The sequence below is a fragment of the Anoplolepis gracilipes genome, chromosome 7 (assembly GCF_047496725.1).
Source record: "Anoplolepis gracilipes chromosome 7, ASM4749672v1, whole genome shotgun sequence".
NCBI lineage: Eukaryota > Metazoa > Arthropoda > Insecta > Hymenoptera > Formicidae > Anoplolepis > Anoplolepis gracilipes.
In genome coordinates, this window is record NC_132976.1 from 13,939,871 (window position 1) to 13,959,762 (window position 19,892).

Genomic DNA, 19,892 nt, shown 5'->3' on the forward strand with positions numbered 1-19,892 from the left:
AACACACACACACTTTTTAAATAAAAAAATTATGTTAAACACATATAATTGCTTGCTTGCGCTTCCTTCATTTATCTCATCCTTCTTCCTTCATATATTAGATATAATTAGATATAATAACTTAATAGATATAATAATTTAATATAAAAAAAATTATAAAAAGAAAAAAAAGAAAAAAAAGAAAAAAAATTATAAAAAGAAAAAAAAGAAAAAAAAAAGAAAAAAAATTATAAAAAAAAAAAAAGAAAAAAAAAGAAAAAAAAAGAAAAAAAAATTATAAAAAGAAAAAAAGAAAAAAAATTATAAAAAGAAAGAAAAGAAAAAAAAATTCTCTGCGTTCTCGCTCTCCTTCGCCTCGCGATATCTCTTTCTTTCCTAGCGTTTACTCTCTCGTTCTCCTTCGCCTCGCGCTATCTCTTTCTTTCCTAGCGCTTACTCTCTCGCGGTTCCTAGCTTCGCATTCTCCCTTCCCAGCATGACGTCATCCCCCGCAACGAGTTACGAATGAGAACTGGGACTGTTTACGAGTGGGAGGAAGCACGGATGGGAAATGCGTGCGAATAAATTATATCATGATTTTAAATTTAAAAAAAAACTTTATTCTTCTCTTTTATATTTTTTTTATTATTACATATTGTGACTAAAAACTAAAGCTGCCAGTTCGACGAGTTGATGTTTATTGAAGGCGTCGCTGGCACGTATTACATTTGATACTTCTTTATTATCCGTTATAGTGGACGCGATATTGGAGAATTGTGTAAACTTAGTATTAACTCTCTCGGTGATTATAACCAATCGATTAAAGGTTACATCGATGCATTGATCGAGATCAAACATACGGTGTAACGTTGGTTCAATCATCATCATGCGTACGTTTAAAGATTCAAGACTTATAAGTTTAGTATCGTTAATCGTATGAACTTGCACTGTTAGCGGTCCAACGCTTATAAAATTATAGGTATCTTTAGAGTCCTTTCGCAGTAAATCGTGAATATTGCGACGTTGCTCGTAGAGTCCCTTCCACGTTTCAAGAGATAATACCAGTTCCTTTCCTTGATGATCTCCTATGACAATTTCCATGTAACTCGGTGGACCCACGTTGATACCAATTTCAAGGAATTTAAATTCCGTAGTTGTCAATGCGTATCGTCTACTTAGTATACGAATCGCACGACGCTTCAACGAAATGCTGTAGAAAAATAAAAAAAAATAAAAAAAATTAGTTTTAAAACAATTTGTGAAAAATAGAAAGAAGTTAAACAAAAACTTACTTGTCACATTTGTTCTCAAACGATGGAGTTTCATAACGACTCGGTACGTAATTATTCACGCTTCTGCTGGGGCCGCCACTGCTTCTTTCGACGTAGTACATATTTCCAGATTTCAAAAGTGGACCACTTTCACGAATGGTTAACGCAACACTGACGGTATGAAGAATCGAATATGAAGAATCAAATATACGTGACACCCCGTTTTTTTAAAGTAGTGGGGGGAGATTAGTGGTAAATGTGGTGGGAGATTGTAGAATACTTTAGTGCTCTGAAATTTTTAGGAGAAGGGAGACACGATACACGGATAAAAAAAATTCTTAAATGACTCGTGAGGGAGGGAGGGAATGAGGAGGGGGAATAAGAGATAAAACATATTAGTGTTTAAATATTTTATTTTTCCAAATCTTGCAATTCTTTCTGGCGTTGCGACCACCAGTTAAATATTTTGAATATATTTTGTAATGCGCAATTCTTAACATGGTTTCCACATCGTATAGTATTTTTAACATCTAGATTATTTAGAGATTCGATATCGTCGTAATCATCCAAGGTCTAAATGATTAAATTTTCTCTCGCATCGTCGCCGAGCATATTAGCAAGCCATTCTCATTGCTGACATCCTTTAACGTATACGATACACTGCATTTTATCATCTTCTTCTTCAACTACAGCTGTTGTAATCAATCGTTTCGCCATGCTGTACGCAACGATTTCATCCTCCCATTGTAGTCCATGATGATTCGCCATCAACCATGAAGCTTGACACTTTTCGGATTTTGTAAGGAGATGCCATGGTATAGGACTCCGAAAAATGTAGTGTGCGAGAACAGTTCCTCTTTTCAACACCGTCACCTCCTTTGCGATGAATTTATTCGAAACGACAAATCCTTGCAGATCGACAAACGTTGGTACAGACATGATGAGATCTCTTTTTGTCAGTTAAGAAAAATGACAACCATCTCGTAACACTTGGATTTATATCCTGCTCCCCTCTCTTTCTAAATTATTGTCACAAATACTTAGGTAATTTTGCGCACAACGTTGGTCAACGGGTTGTACTGGATCACGCGATCGTGTATGATGAGACAGTACGCAGTCGTATTATTAGACACATTCTCCTTACACTCAAATTCCAATCGCACATCCACGGTTGTACTCTTGACCGATTTGTTTTGTCGAGAACAATCGATGATCACAAACGGATCGTAATGTAGAAACAGCGAGACGGTGAGACTCGGTTCGAGGTACTCGTATCTGTAATAGTTTTTGCAGAAACGCGCGTACGTGTCGTACAGAATCGACCATCTGTTTTTATCGAAATCCAGATTCATGTCGTCGTACGGATAACATTCCGAGTTCAGATAGAGTTTCACGTTTGTTAATTTACAGTCGTCGAATTTACTCGCATCCTCGGACATAACATTCTTCCGGCCTGTCTGCAGAGCAAAGATAACGTATCGTGGTTTCTCCAGCTGAGTCGCGGTCTTAATGGCCCACGAATGTTTGGTTGTACGCTGCAACAGCGGAAACTCGTACAGATCCCACGAGCGAAAACCCATGCTGAGGTAGCGTCCGCTTTCCAGAGCGCGCAGCATAGACAGCTTTTTAATTTCACTCAACAACACATGTGGCATTCGCCATTGTATCTTGAATATGTTGATCACAGGCTCCAGCGTCGAAGCTCCAAGCAGACAATTGTTGTCATTGTGCGATCGTATTAAGATCAATTCGTGACGAGCGTTAATTACTATGCGTCTGTAATCCTCGCAAAATCCCAATAACATGTAGAGCGGTACGCAAAAATTAAAGTGTCCATCCACAATAGTTGGCTCACTCCAGCCAGCATTTCTCATAATCACGCTTCTATCGGATGATATTGTTACATAGTTTTTGAGCATACTTGTTATTCCCACGTTTCTATTCCGATCAATCTCCACACCATCGAGTTCGTATCGAATCTCGTCAAACATGAATGCAACGCAATTATTTTGCAGTACCACATCGGAACCGGCAGTTGGCTTCTTTATCTTCAATTCTCCCTCGATGTATAAGAAACTCTCATACGGCAATGTATACAGATCCTGTTGTTGTGTGAGTATTCTTATCTCATCACTGTGTCTGAACGTTGTGTTGGCGAATGGGTTGTAGGAGTGAGTCTCAATCTTGACGATGCGATCGTCAAAGATTGGCTCGTCCGCGATGTTGAGAATGTCAGTCATCGTTCAAATGTTTCGCACCGCGAATCCCAAAGATTGTAAAAACGCAACGTTTGATGCGTTCAATTTCTTTTTCTTAGTGCCGGATGATTGGATATTAGCAAATGTCGATGTTGTTGTCGCTGGCGTCGTAAAGATTGTGTTGTTTCTCGCGTCTTTCGATCCGTTCAACACGAGCATCAGACGCTAATTTTGCCGCCGCCGTACATGCAATCTAATGGTGATCTCTTCTCCTCGAAAATCGAGTAATCGTCCTTCCTGGTCGACAACGCGTAACGTTAAATCCGTAATGCACTGCACGATGATCGGTAGGTAAATGATGTGCCGGTGTTTCTGATATCTTATATCCTGGTGGTACCCCTGGTGGTAAAAATTCGTGTATCGTATGAACGAGTTTGCCGTTGTTGTACGCACCCGCGGTCACATTACATTCGACGCGGATAATGTTCACGTTGATAATGTTAATCAGCACGTCCGACTCGTACCATTTTCGCGGCAGTATACGGTTCGAGAATCCTAGCAGCAATCCAATATTGTTAGGCTTGCTAAAATTTAATCTGTAGGCACATTTGATCTCGCTCCTCATCGTATTGTAATTAGCGCGGAGCATTATAGGCCATTCTCCAGCCTCAAAGTCATCATCGTCGTCAGTGTGTTTTTTATCACTATCACGAACTGTGTGTTGCGAACGTTTTCGTGAAATTGTATGTTTCAAAAATTCATGTATCGCTTGCAGCTCGTACGATCCCTTGGAAATCATAATTTCCGCATCGTCTTTGCCAAAGTAAAATTTATTATTCGAGGAATTCACGTTCGATATCGTGTGATAACTCACAACATCTGCTAGACCAAGCTCGTATTCACCGTCGCTTAAATCTACGGGAAAGTAGTTTGCTGTGAGAACGTTGCTCTTTCCAGTCAGCATGAATGTCATAGACGTGTTGACCAAACTGTTTAACGAATACTAAGTTAAATAGCGCAATGTATGTCTTTAAATTCGCGTGCATCGACCGCTCGGAGAAACTGCAAGCACAATTGTCCGCAGATGCTTTGATTATAAGTTTGATAGGATGTGTGATTATAATCTATTTTTGTCACATTTAAATATCGCACCAATTCATTCGGCGGTCGAAGATTGCCAAAAATGTCAAAATATATAGCGCGATTCTCCCTCTTTGCATACGCTACCCAGTGAGTACCCGAGCCTTTAGCGTTATCCAAATTTATGATACCACTCTCGTTTTGACATACAGGGTGTCCCAGAACAACCTTCCGTCCGTAAAATGACGTACTCCTGACACAATTCTAAGACAATTTTTCCTTTACCAAAATTTGATTTAAAGCGTAGTTTTTGAGTTATAAGCGAAAATAGTTAGCAAATCACTCGTCGAGTGCAGAAGGCAGGCAGGAGCGGCGCGGCGCATCGCAAGCGCGGGCGCAGCTGACCGTCCGACGAGTGATTACTGCTGCATAAGTCAAAATCGCTAACTATTTTATCTTATAACACAAAATTATGCTTTAAATAAAATTTTGGTAAAGAAGAAAATGTCGTATAATTACGTCAAGAATAAGTGTTCCTTAAAATAACGTCGGACGCTGCGATCAGCTGATTGCTACACGCGATGTGTCTGTCAGCTGAACTGGAAAATCAATATATCGATCGGTCTGAAGTCGTCGACGACAATGTCGATGACAATCGAAGGAGCGTCGCCGTCGCGGAGACGGTTATTTCTCTCTCTCTCCCTCTCTCTCTCTCTCTCTCTCTCTCTCTCTCTCACTCACTCACTCTGTCCCTTTCTTTTACACACACACTCAGCCATACACACATCGCGTGTAGCAATCAGCTGATCGCAGCGTCCGACGTTATTTTAAGGAACACTTATTCCTGACGTAATTATACGACATTTTCTTTTTTGTCAAAATTTTATTTAAAGCATAATTTTGTGTTATAAGATAAAATAGTTAGCGATTTTGACACATGCGACGGTAATCACTCGTCGGACGGTCAGCTGCGCCCGCGCCGCTCCTGCCTGCCTTCTGTACTCGACGAGTGATTTGCTAACTATTTTCGCTTATAACTCAAAAACTACGCTTTAAATCAAATTTTGGTAAAGGAAAAATTGTCTTAGAATTGTGTCAGGAGTACGTCATTTTACGGACGGAAGGTTGTTCTGGGACACCCTGTATACCACCGATCGGTAATGAGTCACGCATAAAAACACCTCTAAAATACGGAATATGCATACGTTTTGCTAGTTGCAGCAGTTGAATGTTAGTAGTTACGCCCTCTGACATTTTTAGCGTCTCTTTGACGTTTTTTCTCCTTTCTCATTGAGACTCCTCGTCCGTATTTGTATGGCGCGAGATACAATCCGTGACCTTCCATGGCGCGATTGTGACGTAGCATCTCTTGAAACTGACGTTGTGTAGCTTTTCCGTCGTTCACCATCTTTGCTACACCAGCCGCTCCACCAATCAGAGATCCGAGAGCGCCCAACACTGGTAGAATCGGTAATACGCCCCCGCGTTTCGCTACCGGAAGTATTCGTTTTTTCGTAATCTTTTTCTTCGTCAACGACTTTTTCATCTCCATACCCATTTTCGTCTTTGCTTTCATGGCCGTCCAAACGGCCGTGACTGCTGCTCTTTCACCAAAATTCGAATCTTTCGCGGCAATACGTTCTCGCGCCTTCACACCTAGTATACGATCCGCTGTGTATGAACGTGTCGTTCGCCGAGGTCATTGCTTCGCGAGTAAGCTAAATCGTGTTCACAACACGCGACGTCCAATGGATTGATGCCTCGATCACCTCTAGCCAATCGTTTTTATAAACGAGTTTTCGGTCTGCAAAACTGATATCCAGGAATATGTAATTCGATAGGAAGTGCGTTTATCGCACGAATCAACAGACCAATGCCTCTTACAGTTCTCGCTGACATTCGTAACAATCTTTTATTATCGGCGCTGGACCGTCAATGTGCGTTTGTTGCCACGGTCGATTGTAATGTTCGAAACAACGATGATAGGTCTGAACCTCCGAATCTGCTTTTATGTATTCTAGAAGTTTGTCCCACAGACGCTCCACGTAACGACCAAACTGTTGCAATAAAATAATCTTTGGTATATATCGTAACTGTTCTGAGGTAAGGTTGAGAATATCACAGTCATCCGACAGTGAAAGAAACATGTTTGATACTGAGCGGTTTCGATTTGATGCGCATCTATAAATAGGCTCTCCTCCTCCTCCTTCTTCTCCTCAGAAAGTATTGTTAAGTCTGATTAGACAAGTCATGCGATTCGTGCAACAACCAATGGTAATTAAAGTATTAAATTTTGACAATAGGCTAATGCCTGAAAAAGAAATACCCAAACATGGAAAAATGTTACCGAATACAATACGTGGTCTCATTTGCAGCCCTTCGAATTGCGGTAAAACTAACTTGTTGATAAGCTTGATAGAAAGTCTAAACGGTGTACGCTTTGAAAATTTATACATATATTCAAAATCGCTTCAACAACCAAAATATCAATATTTAAAAAATTTACTATTGTTGTGCCGCGGTACGGCACTGGGTTCGGGATCCGCGAAGGAGGGCAGGAGCCAAGGCGCAGGGAGACGTCTTCTTGTTTAATTAATTTGGAACTTTGTAGTTGTTAGAAAATAAAGTATATTTTCACCCATATATAGTGGTCGTTCTTACAGAGGTTCCTTCTCCTTCGGTTAGCTGGTGAGAGTTAGGCCAAACTTGTCCGGAGATAGTTGATATGATGATTAGGATGGAATTCGTTGTCGAGCGTGACTGCGTCAGACGTCGTCGGTCGATGCGTGTCCGCGTGTGCTAACGATCTCGTTACTTAGATATTAAGACTGCCCGATTACACTTACTACGGTATCACGACTGCCCGCTGCAGTTATAGTTATTCCTGATTCACTTTAGGACTGCCCACGCGTCCGAGCGCAGGTGGGTTTTTTATACCATTGAGCGACCGTCCTAAAATTCGGTCGAGTTGCTCAATTCGCGCTGAGTGCAAGCGCAGCGGGTCCAAGGGTCGGACTTTCTTGCTTGCACTCTTTCACAATCCTCGTCGCGGTGTTCCGGCTTCGTCTCGGGTTTCGCGCGTGACTCGCTATGTCAGCGGTATGCGTGGTCAACGCTCCGATCGCGGTATGCGGATATCGTTCATTTCGCAAGACTTATTTTGTTAGTATTCCACAATTATACTTTTATTATACTTTCTTAATTATTAATTGATTATTATTTCATATATATTATTTAATGTTAATTAGTTATAGTCTCGGGCTATAACACTATCATCGATAGATGAAATTGGTTACTTTACGTTTTCTAATAATATCGATGCAATTCCATCGAGAGAGGCGCTTCCGAATTCTGTTTTTATCTTTGATGACGTGGCATGTGACAAGCAAGATACGATAAGAGAGTACTTCTCAATGGGTCGACACTCAAGAGTCGATTGTTTCTATCTCTGTCAAACGTATGCCAAGATACCAAGCATACGCGACAATACTAATCTGTTGATATTATTTAAACAAGATTAAACAAGACGGTACAAATTTGCGACATGTGTACAATGATCATGTAAATACTGATGTCTTACGATGATTTTAGCGCGTTATGTCAAAAATGTTGGCAACACAAGTATGGATTTCTAGTAATTGACAAAGACAGTTCAATGAGTAATGGATGCTACAGAAGAGGTTTTAATGAATTTGTGGTACCGTAAAGTGGTCAGTTGCTATCAAAACATTGACAGAGCAACGTCTACATAAAAAAACATGAGTGATAACAGTGATCGTGAAAAGATTGCGCGAAAAATTGTACAAACGAGCGAGTCAATTCGCAAAAAATATCGCGCGTTAAAAACTGGTAAAATTGTAGCGTTGGAGAAACAGTTTAAGCCGATTAACGAGCCTCTAAAACAGCTTGTTCAAAATACCATCGATGTAGAATCCGACGTATCGAAAATCGAGCCGTTTGTTATACTCGGAAAGGACCATGTGGAAAAGAAAATTATAAAAGTTAAAAAACGATCAAGAATCTCATTGAATGATTTGAGCTCAAAGCAAAACCGATTAAATGTCTTATTAAATGATTTGCCGATAACTTCTACACCGAATCAAAGACGAACGATACCGGACACATCTACTCAGATAGAAATTGTGCAACCGCATCAAGTATCATACGAGCAACCACCTGCCGAAGAAATTTTTAAAACTACATCCGATTCGTTGGTTACAACGGTTCAACGTGAATTGCAAACGTCCGAAGGTGTAAACATATTTCGAGAGCATTTAGGTCCACTCGGACAAAAATATATACTAACTTTTATGAATCAAGATAGAATAAAGCTATGGATTATGTGTATGGCATTAAGTTTTCTAACGATGGAATAATCTTCAGTGATAAACATTTTGACGTAGACAAAAATGATAATATAATTATCAATGAAGTAAAATATACGGCAACGCCGGGTCTCTATGAATTAATTTTCAAAAAAATCCCCGACGATGAAATATACACCAATAATGATTTGCTTAAATATAAAAGTATATTACTAGCGACGAATGGGCATAAACATGAGAACAAAGCACATAATCCAGTATTAAGGACTAAAAAATATAAGTATAAAATTGTAATTGCACCGTTATTTTTTAGCAGAAAAGCTGGAAAAGGTATATTACCGCGCACTATGACTCCAAAGAACAATAAGATCGTGCATTGGAACGATCCAAACGAGTTGGTAGATTGTCTGCGATTACTGGATGCTTCGCGTCGAGCCGACAACAATGCTCACGACAATGAAATCATGTCGATTATCGAAGAACTTCGTGAAGATGGTCTTATTATATATTAAATAAGTTGACGATACTGCAACACGCGTATGAGTCAAGATAAGATACATAAGAGCTATACGTAGTCGATCATCGAGGAACTTCGCGAAGCAGGAATTACTATAAATTGAATGGTGTCTCGACAAAACTAATCAGCGTCGCGTGACACTTTACGAAACATCGGAAAAAATGCCTATCAACAAATTTGGCTTATTCGATTCAAGAAATGATGCAACCGGCACAAACGGTTCTTGGGATAGTTTGGTAAAAAGTTATGTGCACGAAAACGCTTTGTGTCGCGTCGTTACAGACTTCGATGCAAGGTCGCGTAAGATTCGCCGTGTAGCGCAACCTGAGGCTGACACCGATGCCGTCAACAAATTGTACGTGGAGTCCTGCGTTAAAAGATTAATGAATCGACAGAAAGAATCAGACAAGAAGCTGACTTTGCTTGAGAAGGACGTGCGAGCAATACAGATTGTGCTAAACAAACTTCAACGCGCGGCTAACGCTAACTCAGAAACAGTTATCAACTTGAATGAGCAGTAGTGAACGGGTTAGGAGCGGCTATCAAACGGCTGCGAACAATTATCGAACAGCTATGAAGGATTACCGAAATGCTATCTAACTACAATGAGTGGCAGTGGCAGTGGCAGTGAACGACCTAGCAGCAGCTATAGCTTCGAACGAGGCTATCAGCATCTCAAGCAGGGCTGCGAACGAGGCTACGAACACTTCCTTAACGGCTACACTCAAGGTTACAAACAACTCAAGACCTGCTACGATCGGTCAAAAGACATCTGTGAACGAGGCTACGAACGGATCAGAAGCGGCTACGAACGAGTAAAAAACAACTACGAAAAAGGCTGCGAACGGGTCAGGAACGATTTTCGAATGGGTGAAGGACGGCGGTGAACAACGCAAAAACGGCTGCGAAAGGATTAAGAACGTGTCAGAAACGCGAACAAAACATAGAAACCGCGTCAAAAACAGAACTTAAAGAACGGTTATTAAAGGACGATAAACGAAAATGAGTGATAAAAAAGCGAACAACAAACGACCATCGAAAAAAACTGACAAAGCAAAGAATCAACATAGTTTGGAGAGACGGCAGTTGGTGAACGAACTGCACGCGCCGGCAAGAAAAAATTTTCCCCGAAGACACGTCATAGTGCGAGGATACGATGATCTGTGGCAAGCCGACATCGTCGAGATGTTCGAGTCAACAAGGGATACAATTACATACTCACTGTTATCGATGTGTAGAGCAAGTATGCGTGGGTCGTACCGCTTAAGAGTAAAGATGGAAGCGTGACGGCTGATGCGATTGCAGAGATAATTCGAGACGATGCGAGATGTCCGAAAAATTTTCAAACCGATCAAGGAAAAGAATTTTACAATGCAAATGTACAAAACCTCATGAAGAAACACAATATTAATCATTATTCGACATATTCCGTCATGAAAGCTTCGATTGTGGAACGCTTCAATCGTACTTTGAAGAATAAAATGTGGAAAATGTTTACGCTCAATGGAAACTACAAGTGGATCGACGAACTATCAAGACTCGTTGAAGAGTACAACACGCAAAAACATCGTACTATCGGTATGAGACCTGTCGATGTTACTCCAGCGATTACAGATAAACTTTTAAATACGGTGTACAACAACGTAAAGATTGCGGCGCCGGCGAAATTTAAAATAGGCGATTCGGTGCGCGTGAGTAAATTCAAGACTTTATTCGAAAAAGGCTACACACCAAATTGGACCACCGAAGTGTTTGAAATTGTTAAGATACAGAAAACTAATCCCGTGACATATATATTAAAAGATTCGCGCGGAAATCTCGTCGCCGGTGGATTTTACGAATACAAACTACAACGCGTTGCTGATCCCGATATATATCTTGTGGAAAAGATATTGAGGAAGAGGTGGAATGAGGTTTTTGTAAAATGGTTGGAACTCGATAGTTCACGGAATTCTTGGATACATAAAAATAATGTATTGTAAAAATATAACAAATATTATTTAAAGTTTACATATATATATATATATATATATATATATATATATATTATACAAAAATATACATATAATATTCAAATATATATATTTTTTTCTTTTTTTATAACGGTATTCTGTAATGCCCCCATGGTAGCGTATCGATACTTTTGGGTACCTTTTATATACCGTTTATCATCGTACGGACTTAGAGCAATTTTTTTCTGCCGAATGGTATATACTTTATGCATTTTTGATCTTATACTCGATTGCTACCGCGTCATTTCAATTCCTTCGTTCAAACACTGTATGTAATCGTCAAATGTTATCGTTTTCGCGACAACGCTATTCTTGACACCTTTTACCTGTTTCGTATTCTTTTTACCATCTACTTTTAACGCATACATTTTTGTTGTAAGCCCGACAAATTCTGTCATTACTATACCGTTGTTTTCATCCTTCATCAAACCCGGAACTTTTTTATTCATAAGCGGTATGCCATACGCATTGTCTATCGCATAGTCGCTCGTGTCGAACTTGCTGATGTCGCGCTTCATATTCTCATACACGTCTTCACATTCAATGTGATATATGAGACTATCCGTGTCGGTGTACATGACTTTACATTTTTCTTTATACATTGGAATCATGTAATCGTGATGAAATTCGTACAAACACATCTTGGATACATCAAGTATACACATACCTACATAGATTGGTTTATAAAACTTCACCTCGAGTTTACGCAATTCCACAGCGATTAAATTTTCCGAAAAAAACGCTCCTGCTATGAAAATTTGGTTTCGCGATCATTGCCTCTGCGCCGTACCTCTCGTCCCATTTTGTTATAAGTTTAACATCTACGCGATTGCGCACATTTTTCATCGTTTTGCCGAAAACTGTATTATTCATTAATTTGTATAAATTCTTTTCAAAATAATTTTTCGCTATTGTTCTAAATTGTGCGTTTAGTTCAATATATGTACGTAACCATAGAGATTGCGTGAATTGTAATATGCGATGAATTTTTGTAACGCGAAGGCCGTATCGCGTACATTGCTGCAGATTGCGGTAGTGTATTACGTATCGTTTCTTATCGTATAAGGTTGCGAGCAACTTGTTCTCTCGCTTGCTGGGTGGCTTGTCATATGGACAAAACGGTAAGCCAGTATGTGCGTCGTGAAGATGTTGCGGGTACTCGAGATCGACTTCGAGGATATAGCCTGTAGGTGAATCGGACGCGATCGATGATAGATCAAAATTGGATATGTTGTCGACCCATTGAAAACTAGCGTAAGACAAAGGTTGACACATTGCCCATCCGTATAAATTATTTACATCGAAATACATTAGATACAATGATGGTTTCAATGAGTCGTATGACTGCATGTACTTGTTATTAGCATGCGCGTATCTGTTAGAACATTGACTCAAACCACCGCGTATACCTTGTTCTATAAACATTACCATATCAATGTCAGTGAGCAATTCAAATATAATTTTCGTATGCTTCAACATGGCGTCCCACGTGTATTCGGGAAGAGTATAGTAATGCGCAGGGTCGAGTCCGTAACTCTTGATACAATTATCATGAAAATTTTCAAAAATATCAGCTAATAACAAGACATTAATTTTTAAAAATAGATCGCTATATTCGCCTAGCGTTTTAATGGAGAATCGCTTCCAAACAGTCTCGGTGTGCGCGTAATTGCTTTCGGATACTGTGTCATCGGTCAAGGAACTGTAAAATGATTCGCGCGGAGGTAAACATGTATCGTGCAATTTATCTACACAATCGATATATTTGTACGGAAAGACACTTTTTCGCGTTAACAAATCAAAATCTTCTACATAAACTTTGATATTCAGATTGTAAAATTTTTAATTTATCTTTACTGAGAAAAGATGCTAATTTGTTGAGACTTATTGTGAGAAATTTAAAAGAATCGATGAAACGTATTTTTCTTTAGTTATCGGAAGTAGATCGATTCTTCCTTCGAACGCTGCGCCTATTTCCTCGATTATAAAATGTGAATCGTAGCCAGATAAATTGTGGAAAATAATTGGAATATAAAAGGATTCCTTATAATTTATATTGCAATTTGAATGCGCGGGACCTCTGTACCGCCCAGTGAGGTGGCAATGATCGTGTACGCGCGTATCATCTTCCACGAATGGTTTCTCACATATATGACATTGAGTAGCGCTATTAAACTTTTCCCATTCTTTTCTCGTCAAATTTACCATGGGAAGATTTGTAGATAAAATTGTTTTCACGCGCGTTGCTAAAATTTTTAATTCTTCAGCAAACCATGCAACACAATTATTATCCTGACATGAATGATACGCGGATAACGATTTGTCGTACGAGCAATGTACATAATAAGCGATACTAAATACTTGATGATGCTGGTATACATTTTTTTCTGCTTCCTCTTTGTTCGTCTTTGTCAAAACACATTCCAGGTCGGCATACACGATGAAAGGAACCTGCTCCTTCCTGTTATAGTTGTTAAAAGCGAGCTACATATCCTTATCACTCGGTAATCGAATAGCACAGTCATTCATCTTCCCGCAGTTTACAGTATGTGACTGTAGTTTCTCATTCAAATAAAAATAATGTAGACATCTATAAAAATAGAAATAATAATTATATGTATTTTAATATCTGTAAAATAGAAATAATAATAATTATATATTTATTTTGTAGGAAAATCAATAATATTAAATATATATACCGATCGCAGATATATTTTTGCCCATTGTGTTTATTGAATTGCGAACTCACGAACCGGGATAAATTCTTGATCCACGCGAAATGTCCGATATCTTGCGCATCTTGGATATAGAGCAAATTGGCGTGCTTGTCCCTCTTTTGCAAAGACGAATAGGAACAATATTTTCGTTTTCGATGGTATACATATTGATTGAAATATTGTTGTAAATTTCAAACTTTTTAATTTGATTAAGAGTCACTGGAAACTCAATGTCTCGAAGATTTAGCACATCTGTATAATGCGGGTACGATAATTCTCGTTCAACGCTTCTTTCAGCGGGATATATAGCAGCAACCACTGTCCATGCATAATATGCATTGTCTTTGGATTGCACGTTAACTACCGCTCGCTTCATCATTATCTTTCGCGGTAATATAATATGTCATCCCGCACGCATAGGATTATATTTATTTATATTTACAGTCAAATTAAGTATACGCGATAATGCCCACCCACTATCACGTTCTTGAAATTCTTCGAGAGATGCTAAAGTGAGCTCGATAACACGTCGCTCGTACTATTCGCGTAAATCGGATGCACGAAAGAGTTCACAATTTTTTGTATTTACACTTTTATTGTCACGCTTTTCACCCGTCACAAACTCACCGTTAAACACGGTATTCACTTTCACACTGCAGTGTGTTTTGATAGCGTCTCGCACATGTTCGAGCATGATATCACTCGCGTTTTCGAGAAACTGGTGAGGTTCGATATAATTGATATTAATTATCGCACCAGTAGATATACGGTTCTCGAATGCTGTATCAATTTCTCGCCAAAATAGCGCAGCTTGATGCGCGCTGTGTTCGGCACGCGTGTACGAAACGTTTGCGCAACGCATTTTTCAGTCCTTCGAGTCGCGCGATTTGCGATCAACAATTGTTGATATCCGATTAATGTTCGCGGTCGTTTAATTCGACTCTGCTCTTCCAACGACTTCATATATTCATCGCATCGCACCTCCCACGCAAAGTACTCCTCCACCGAATTTATCAAGGTGGACTGATGTGCTAAAACCTGCTCCATTTTTACATATAAGGTAGACTCTCACAAGCTTTGACAATAATGGCAAAGTGTGACTCTCTGTTCTGATTTATATCTCATTGTTCTATAATATCATGTCTCTTTCTCTATCATGCATTTTTCACGGTTGATTATATTTATAGTCAAATTAAGTATACGTGATAATACCCACCTACTATGCGAAACGTTATTCTTTTCGCGTTGCGAAACGTTATTCTTTCGCGTAAACATCCATCATTTCTATAATATCATGTCTCTTTATCTCACACACATTTTGTGGTAATGTAATATGATATGACATCCTGTATGCATAGGATTATATTTATTTATATTTATAGTTAAATTAAATATATATGATAATGCCCACCCACTATGCGAAACGTTATTCTTTCGCGCAAACATCCGTACTGTCGGCGTTCTGTATACGTTTTCATTTAGCAAAAATTTATATCTCACGCTTTGTCGTATACATTTGTAACCGAATATTTGAATCGATTTCATCGTACAGCATCCACACACGGCGCTCGAGAAAGCACGTGGGGACGATTCTTAATGATTTTTAGCAGCCTTACATTGGCGCTTGCGAAATTACGTCAGAAATACTCCCCTCCTCATTACGTTTTGTGATATTACAAATTGCTCGCAGTACTTTGAATAGTTTAGTATCGCATCAGTTGTTTGTACATAAGGTGGTGCAAAAAATGTACTCCACTAAAGAAACCAACAAGATGAATTTTTACATCCGATTGAAAAATTCAATCAAAGAAAATGTAAGTTTCAATTATTTTCTAAATATTATGTTCTAAATATTATTTTCTAAATATTATTTTTTAATATATTTTAATATTTTATATAGCGTTTCATCTCTTCGTGTGGTTTGCATACTTGGGAGGAAGTATGCCTTAACCCCGACATCTTACAAATATTTGGAGATTGGAATAAGCGTTGGAGCTATGTCGTATGTGGAATTGATACTTGGTGACAACCGAGGCAATCGAGTAGTATTGCCTATCGTACTCGCACTCATTGATGCAGAAACGTGCAGACATTGAACGACGTGTACAATCGGCTGAAAGTCAACCATTATGGATCTGCGATCTATCTATCCAAATGATTACATTAAACGGATCGAGGATTGTTAAATTAACATTATCTAATAAGTCTTTGTATATGCTACCTCAAACATTGTTACATTTATTCGATTTTGAAGAATTTATCGATCATATGTATTCATGGTTGTGTCAAAATACACATCTCGTTAATGAAAAGTTTAAACAATTTGGTAATATTTTGCAACGTAATAACATTACTAATGTAAATTATGCTGTGAAAGCGATACGCGAGAGTGACGCGTTCGATAGCGGATTACTCGTAAATTGTGAATTGTTGGCGTGTGCTATAAATGATATACTTTATGATACTTGTAAAAAATAGAAAATAAAAAATTATTATTAACATTAATGTTTTTCCTCATACTATTTTATTCTACGACTGTTCCTCCTTGCACTATCTTAGTCTAAGTTAAACAAAGACAGATTACTGAAATTGTTTACCTCTCATGGGATCATATGCGCTAGTCTATTTAGAAAGAGATACTCTATTTAGAAAGAGATGAGATATGAGATCTTGTGCTATATATTTGAGATAAATGCGCGTGGCGCTATAGTTTTTTCTCTACGCTCTAAGATGAATTTTATTACGTGCTCGTGTCGCGAGTAAGTCTGTACATTGTGCTCGTGTCTTCAGTAAATCTATGCTTTGTCTACAGGGTGTCCGGTAATAACCGCCTCACCGCTCATATACAAGTAGAACAGGTCAAACTGAGTAGAAAAGTCCTCTACCATTTTTCGATTTTCGAAATAATTATCGAGAAATTAATTACCAAAGATTGACAAATCTGGGCGAGTACAAGCGCGCGGCAAGAAGGCCCATCTTACTGCTATGCGGTTACTAGGCGCTCATTGAATGATAGGAGGAGCGGTCTACGACTGAAAATGAATGCGTATGAGTAGCGCGCCTAGTAACCGCGTAGCGGTGGGATGGCCTTCTCGCCGCGCGCGCTTTATTCGCGCAGATTCGCCGATCTTTTTTAATTAATTTCTTGGTGAGCTTCCATATGAGGTGTGGCAAACAGAGGACCGTGGCTCCCCAAAACTCCGCAGGAAGACTCCAGGCCGTCAGATGAGAGAGACCCCGAATAGATTGTATTTATAATTTTTATCATTTTTAAGATGTTAATAAAATTATGTTTTTTCTGTTTCAGAATTGTTACTTTACACTAGATCATTATTTTAATTTTTTTTTAATTTTTTATTATAATTTTAATTTTTTTTATATTTTTATATTTTTAAAATTTTTAGTATTATAATAATTTTAACACACATACAAACACACACACATTATATGTATGCAAACACATTTTTGAATAAAAAATTATATATGTTAAACATATACAGGTGTCCCCGAATTGCCAGATCAACTCTCGTGGGTAGATAGAGCGCGTTAAACTGAAAACAAAAGTCTTATATCATTTTGCTAAATTCACAATAATTAATGAGATATAAATTAATAAAGATCGGCCAATCCGTGCCAGTATAAGCGCGCGGCGCGAAGAAACTTCCCAGTTGTTACTTGATACTAGGCGCGCGGCAAGACATAAACGCAGCGCGCACTGTACGTGTGTCTTTCAGTACGCTCTTTGTACGTCCTTTGTAGAGCGCTCCGCCTACTGTCTCGTCGCGCGCTTAGTATCAAGTAACAAGCAGGAGGCTTCTTCGCGCCGCGCGCTTATACTGGCACGGATTGTCCGATCTTTATTAATTTATATCTCATTAATTATTGTGAATTTAGCAAAATGATATAAAACTTTTGTTTTCAGTTTAACACGCTCTATCTACCCACGAGAGTTGATCTGGCAATTCAGGGACACCTTGTATATTGCTTTGCATCTTCCTTATCAAATCCTATCCTTCTTCCCATATATTATATAATAAGTTACATTTATATTTCTTTTACTGTAGCCTTCTCCTTTGCTCTCTCCTTTCCTTACCATCATGCTGTCTCCTTTCCTTACACATACTCATACTCTCCTTGTCTTACGCCTATAATGCTGTCCTTTTCTCACCATACGCGCTCTCCTTCCCGCTATCCTCCTTCCTCTCTATTCTTTCTCTCGCACCCATATCTCCTTTTTCTACCATCATGCTCTCCTTTTCCTATCATCATGCACTCCTTGTCCTACACATACAGCGCCTTCCTTCTTACACCACATCATACTCTCCTTGTCCTACGCCATATAGAACGCCTATAGCATTGTCTCTCTCTATCATGTTGCGAACGTCTATCGCACCGTTTCTCTCTACCACGTTGCGAACGCCTATCGCACCGTCTCTCTCTACCGCACTGCAAACGCCTATAGCACTGTCTCTTTCTACCGCGTTGCAAACGCCTATCGCACCGTCTCTCTATATCACGTTGTGAACGCCTATCGCGTCGTTACCGTGGGGATATTATAAAAAATTTATATATATTTATTATTATTAGTCTAATTATTTACTGCAAATATACATTATGGGTAAACAGAGGGGGAATAATTTACCTATAACAGTTGACATTCCTCTTTCTCACCATCAGACCTAACCTCCACAATCAGTCGGAAAGGACACTCCACCACCCTCCATCTGCAGAACCATCTGTACCCCCCTTCCCCCTCAATCCGGAGACATTTGGTATCCTCCTCCTCCACCCACGGAGGGTGAGGTAAGCGGTTCCCCCGTTTACCTCACTCCCCTCAGATCCCTGAGTTAGAACTCTCTGTATTTACCTTATGAATAATATATATAGAGTAACCCTCCTAAAGTGTTACAAGGCAATATCTCAGAAAATATTTGTCGGATCTAAAAATTGTTTATGACAAAGTTTCATGTATTCAAAGGGTCTTTCTATCTATCTAACTGTAAACACCAATTTGCTCTCGCTCTCCTTTTAAAAGGGGCGAGGGATAACTTTATAATTTCAAATAATACCTCGTATAAATGGTTATATATTTGAATTCTACAGGAAAAAACAAGCAACTGTTATCTGAAATATTTTTTTGAAAAATGTTTCTATCAAAAGGTTTAAACGTTTAAACTTTAAAATAGAGGGTACTCAAATTAATGAATAAAATAATAAATTAAATGAAAGACTTCATAGTTTTTCATTTTTTTTAAATTTATTAAATGTTCGAACTGTTGTCAGTAGGTGTTAGAAACCGTTTCTAACCTAGGAGCTCGAGGAGAATGCGGGAGCAAGGGGGGCACGGGGGATGACGTCACGCGGGGCCGCGGCGCGGCCAGTAGGCGAGAGGCCTGTGGAGAGGGGAGAGAGGTCCGCGGCGCAACCGGTAAATGAGGGTTTTGCGGAGTGGGGGGAGAAGTCCGCGGCTAACCGATGGGTCTGCGAGTAAAAAGAGGGATAGAGAGAAACAGCACGATAAGTGTTCGTAACGCGGTAGAGAGAGATGGCGCGATAGGCATTCGCAACACGATAGACGTGTGGTAGGATAGGATAAGGAGAGCACTATATGCATTTTGCAAGGCATAGGATAAGAAGAGCATGATGTGGGGAAAAAGGTGAGCGTTATATACGTTTAGCATAGCGTAAGACAAGGAGAGCGCACGTGGTGGAAAAAGGAGATCGCTATATGCATTTTGCATGGCGTAGGACAAAGAGAGCGCACGTGGTGGGAAAAGGAAAGTACAATACGAC

The 19,892-nt window shown here is 39.2% G+C and overlaps 1 pseudogene; it reads right to left on the bottom strand.

Moving 5' to 3' along the window:
- Window positions 1–11,467: 11,467 nt before the first annotated feature.
- Window positions 11,468–12,097, bottom strand: LOC140667720 (uncharacterized; annotated as a pseudogene).
- Between the last annotated feature and the right edge of the window lie 7,795 nt (window positions 12,098–19,892).